The sequence below is a fragment of the Molossus molossus genome, unplaced genomic scaffold (genome assembly GCF_014108415.1).
Source record: "Molossus molossus isolate mMolMol1 unplaced genomic scaffold, mMolMol1.p scaffold_m16_p_11, whole genome shotgun sequence".
NCBI classification, from domain to species: Eukaryota; Metazoa; Chordata; class Mammalia; order Chiroptera; family Molossidae; genus Molossus; species Molossus molossus.
Window position 1 is genome coordinate 63142051 of NW_023425346.1, and position 5996 is coordinate 63148046.

General features: G+C 36.4%; 1 pseudogene; it reads right to left on the minus strand.

The window, feature by feature from the left end:
- Nucleotides 1-1513: 1513 nt before the first annotated feature.
- On the minus strand, nt 1514-5773 carry LOC118625018 (annotated as a pseudogene).
- Between the last annotated feature and the right edge of the window lie 223 nt (nt 5774-5996).

Consider the following 5996-nt stretch of genomic DNA (forward strand, 5'->3'; position numbering starts at 1 on the left):
GATCATTCAGTTTATGCTTACAGCCATAACCTGAATTATAAGCTCAATTACTTCAAATAAATAGTTCTTCTGGGTACTTAATTGGGCCTTAGTATCTAAACAACTAAATAATGTCCCCAAATAAATAAAATAAGGAAAGCAGTCCTATACCTTTGTCCCTGTAGGGCAACGATTTCAACCGGTGTGCCACAAGAATTTGTAAAACATGCAATACTTAACTATTTAGTCAGGGGCACTGACCTCTTTTCCCTTAGATTGTCAAATAAAATTTTCAAAAAATGACAACAGTCAATACAACAGTAGCCACGTGGTGTGAATGAATCAAAGTTATATCTGTTTTTTTTTGTCAGATTGACAAAATCTGTAATGTATTTTTTGGCCTGCGGCAGTATTTTAGTAATTATGTGTGCCATGAGTTAAAAAAAAAAAAAAGAGGTTGAAAATCCCTGCTCTAGGGTGGCACTATTAAGGCCCTGACAAATCACTTTTGTTTTAAAGCTATTAACTACTCACCAAGCATTTATTAAATTTTGTAAATATACAGAGAACTCTAGTCCCAAGAGCTGTGCTCTGTACTCTTCAAAAATATCTCTTGGGAGGTAACACAAAATTTAAGTCCTCGAGACAGTCATTTTATTACATCAGTTGCTGTATGAAACATTGCAGATTTCATAATTGCTAACATAATAATTTACCAAACTGTAGTTGACTGGTACAGTTTGCTGAGCATGTTTTATAAAGGAAAGGAAATGCCAAAATCTTGTTTAATGCTGTTCCATTGCAGCCCAAGAGAACAAAGATTTGTTTCTCAGACACTTTACCAGGCAGGTAAAACAGGTAAGAATTCCCTGCCCCATCTGAAGCACTCCATCTGCAGAAGAGTCTGAGAAACTAGACAGTCTGCAGTTAAGAGATTCCACAACTTGTAATCAATAACAGAGAGGGTTATCTTCTTCAGCTTCAAAATTGGAGGGTTTTGGTCATTTCAAAGTACCAAATTAGTGTTTTTCAGCCACTGTGTCTTCACTTTGAGATAAGCTGCCTTCTTCACAATGTATGTTTAATATCCTTATGCTCAATGTCAAGACAAAACAATTTTAATACTAGGTGTGCACCAAATGCCCTGCAAACTGCTTTTCTTGACAAGTTGTGAAGCAGTTCAGGGGGTATGGTTAAGGCTGTGTTACTGAATGGTGCTGGTCATTACTATACAATTTTTGTCATATTGTAACCTTTGTTTCCAGTTTGGTGGCTGCTGCTATAGAATCAGGAAACAACGACATCATTGGGTTTGTTTTTTTAAACTATGATTTAGCAGCAACTGAAGTTCCCATTTTTAATCCTTGGCAGCAAGATCCAAGTCCCCTCATTTGTACATCGGTAACACCTAAGTCTCAAGGGGGTTAAACAACCAGCACAAAAGTTGCTGTGAAGAACTGAAAGGAAAGGAAGTTGTGCTACGTGTTGAAGGGATTACGAGCAACAGAAAGAAGACACCAGAGAAAATAAAATGTCACATGAAATCTTCATAGTCTTTTACATATCCTTCATCATAACCACCATAATCTTTCAGATCATCTTTCGAGGTGGCCTTTAATCCCCCTCCAGGAACCTTCTTCTTTTTGGCTTGGCTTTGCTAAATATAAAAGAAATTTAATTCCTGAGACTTTATCTACCATGTGCATCTTATCTGCTATAGCAATTCTCAGAGACACCAAAGCCTCTGGTCCCAGAAAAACTTTAGTTCTCTAAGGGAAATCCCAGGCCTAACCCAGAATAATTTCTCCTGTTAATTCAGAAACCAAAACTGTGAACATGTCTGTAAAAAAAAAAGGGGGTGGGGGTGGGGGTGGGGGAGCATCTGTAATACTTTCAACAATAAAGATACATTTTCCAAAAAATATAAATTTTTTTAAATTAAAAAAATTAAAAGGACAGTAAATGTCACTCGCACTGTTGTTCCATTCTTATTTAAATATTATTGGTGCCCTGGCTGGTTTGGCTCAGTGGTTACAGCATTGGCCTGCGGTCCAGAGAGACCCGGGTTCAGTTCCCGCTAAGGGCACGTACCTCGGTTGCGGTTTGTCCCCGGCCCTGGTTGGGTCGTGTGGGTGGCAGCCACTCGATGTGTCCCTTTCACATCAATGTCTCTCTCTCTCTCTCTCTCTCTCTCTCTCTCTCTCTCTCTCTCTCTCTCTCTCTCTCCCCCTCGCTCTCCCTCCCATTCTATCTGAACAAGAAATGAAAAAATGTCCTCGGGTGAAGATAAAAATAAATAAATAAATAAATAAATAAATAAATAAATAAATAAATAGTATTGGTGAATTGTTTAACCTTTAAGTTTCCCAGGCTTGCTGAGAATATTGTGCTCATATACCATTCAGTGGAACACACATTGCCCAGCACAGCTTGCTCTTATCTTTTCCTGCTTCTGTTTCTCACTACAAAGCACAGTCAATAAATTAGTAATCTTTTTCAAACCATCAATTTCCAATGGAATACACATATCTCAAACTAAGACTTCTAAAAAATTGACATAATATAGTGACTTTTTATATTGTGTAATTTTATTTTTTAGTAACTTTCCAAACTGTGGAGTCAACTCTTGAAGATGGGTTTATAGCAGTTATTCCATAAATTGTATTGGTTACACCAGAAATTCCCTTTGCTAATTCAAGGTATGATTCTTCCTGACATTTCTTTAGTTGCAGTTTATCTGTTCATTGTTCTTCTGGTGTTAGCACCTTAGGTTCTTTAGGTTCTTCTAACCTCTTTTTAATTTCTTCTTGCCTTTTCTCTTTTAACTTGTTATTTTTTTCTTTTGTGAAATGTTTACTTCTGCTTCCTCTTTGTTTTTCTTCGTCATTATAATCTCTTATTCTTGAAATCTTCACCTTCCTCCTTGCCTTCCCAGCTGTCCCTGGTGGTGCCACCACCTCCCACCTCCACCTTTCATACCAGGTCTTCCACAGAGAACCTGGCCAAGTCCCGGGTCACCACCAATACAGCTCCCAGGTGAGGCCAGGTGTTGCATGGAACATTTTTGAAGAATATACATTTAAAAGGAAACTAATTCCCTGGCCAGTTTTGCTCAGTGGTTAGAGTGTCGGCCTGAAGACCAGAGAGACCTGGGTTTGGTTCCCGCTAAGGACACGTACCTCAGTTGCAAATTTGTCCCTAGCCCCATTTGGGGTTGTATGGGTGGCAACCAGTCAATGTGTCTCTCTTACATCAATGTTTCTCTCTCTCTCTCTCTCTCTCTCTTCCCCCCTCTCTCCCTCCTTCTCTATTTGAAGATAAATGCAAAAATGTCCTCAGGTGAGGATAAAGAAAATAAAATAAAATGAAAAATAAAAGGAAGCTAATGACTCGTGGAAATAGTGAGAAGAAACCTTATCTTACCTTCTATAATCTTTCTCCCATATATATGAAATTCTAGCATTTGAGTGGTAAACTCAAGATACAATTAAGAAATAAATCAGTATCATTTAGATATGGATAGTTAGAAATTATATATATGTATGTGTGTGTGTGTGTGTGTGTGTGTATTACACATATTTCTGGCTTAGTATCTGCTTGGCTTAGTGATCAGATTCTACCAAATTCACTATCTTTTATTACTGATTTCTAAAGTTTCATGAGAAATAGATTTGATGTCTGACAGTAAATGGCAGTGTCCACTGGTTCATGTGGAAGCAGCCAGGTCAGGAGCTATGGAAGGTCAGGTAGTTAGTAGATCTCAGTCTGGGTTGCAGTGAAAATGCGGTTTCCCAAAGCAGACTACTGGACATAGTTGGAATTTATATCTATTTTGTTAAAAATGTTTTGTTCATGAATTTATCACTTTTAAAAATATTCCTCTTAATAAACATATTAGAAAATATATTTAAATTGTTAACGTATTATCAGTAAAATTTTGTTTCCTTTAAATGCAAAGTTGTTATAACAATCAAATATTTTCTACTTTAGCATCTGTTGTTAATGACAACCTATGTCCCTGCTGCCATGCACCACACACACAAAGTGACAGAAGCACATGACTGCCATCTCTGTTCCTTACTGCTTGGCCAGGTCTGAACCCATGTTTTCCAATTTGGAAAATCTTTTTTTTTTTAAGTTCCAACATTAACTATTTTTAATTCATTAGTTTGGCACAGCATAATAAGAAGTCATATGGAACATATCCTATACCTTAAGGACTAGTCATAAAATTACAGACATAGACTACATTTCTAAAGCAGTCCCTCCAGTGGACCAAAGCCAGTGTGACTCAACTGGACAAGGATTACTCACAGAAAACTATGCATTTGTTTTCTTACCCCTCACCCCCTCTCGGTGTCTCATTTTATTAGCAAATAAAATGTAAGTAAAAGTATATGCAATTTTCCTTAATCAACTAACAGATTTTTCTGAGAAAGTATTTAATAATCAAGTTTTAAATTAACACATTCATACAGAAAAGTTTGATCTTTAAGGAAACTGGAGTAAATCTTTTAGAGTTATAAATTATGATGCCTGATTATTTTTCTTTCTAAGTTTTTAAGATGTTATATAATGAATTCATTTTGAATTTGGCATAACAAAATAACATCATATATTCATATATATAAATATATAATATATATAATAGTCCCTATTATTCTTGTTCATGTTGACTAATATTACAAGTCTGTAACATCTTATAGGTTACAGTGAGCAAAGATTTGGTAGAATTTTATAAATGTAAATTAAAGGGTCATAGAGCAAGTCATTATCTGAAAACTATATACATTTATGAAACTTTCTTCTTAGGAATTAAGCTAATTCCAGGACATAATCTGGCAGTTCCTCAGTAAATTTAACATAGAGTCACCGTGTGACTCAGCAGTACCACTCCTAGGCATATACTAAAGGAAAATAAAAACATATCCTCACACAAAAATATTTTACTAATGTTTATAGCACATTATTTATGAAAGCCAAAAGGCAGAAACAACCCAAATGCCTATCAATTGACAATAGATAAACCAAATGTAGTATACCTTTCAATAAGATATTATTTAGCCTTAAAAAGAGAATAAAGTACTGATACAACATGGATGAACCTTGAACACATTTTTGCAGGCATGGGGAGTCAGTCACAGAATATCACATACCATATGATTCCATTCCATGAAAGTCCAGATTAGGGAAGTCTATAGCGATTGCTTAGGGCTGACGGATAGGGAGAGTACAGCAAAATAGTACAGAGTTTCCTTTGAGGTCATGAAAATGTTGTGAAATTGACTAGTAATGGTGCTAATGTTTGCACATATATGTGAATATACTAAAAACTACTAAATTATATACTTAAATGGGTGAATTATATGGTATGTAAATTATATAATTGTGTCTCAATAAAACCATTTAAAATATTTCAAGGAAGAAAAAAGAATCTGACACTGGACAGGTCAAGCAAGATTGGTGTAACTACTCAAGACTGTCATCAGGATCAGACTCTTCTGGCCATCCCTCCCTTACATGCAGCTTTGATCATCAGGATCTCAATAGGACTCCTTCACTTATAACTCAAGACCACATTCCAGTAGGAAAAGGAGCAAGAAATGTACAGCACCCATAAAAGGAAAGCAAAAACTTACCCAGAAATCTTCATTGCTTTGCCTTCGGAGCCAGAAATATGACCATCCTCAGCAGCAAGAGAGGATGAGAATTCAGTAGCTTTACCTGAACCCTTTTTCACTTCGAATGTGGGGAAATGTGTATTAGGTAGGCAATTTTCAGAATACATCACCATTTCTATTAATAAGAGATCGTTGAGTAAGTCTGTCACTTTTAAAGACTGTCACTTTTACCAGAAACAAAGATTCAAGAGATTTTTCAAGATCAATGTTATGATTATAGAGTAACAGGAATTTATGATAAAAAAGACCTTTCTTGCCCTGGCCGGTTTGGCTTAGCGGTTAGAGCACCCGCCTGCGGTCCGGAGAGACCCGGGTTCGGTTCCCGCTAAGGGCATG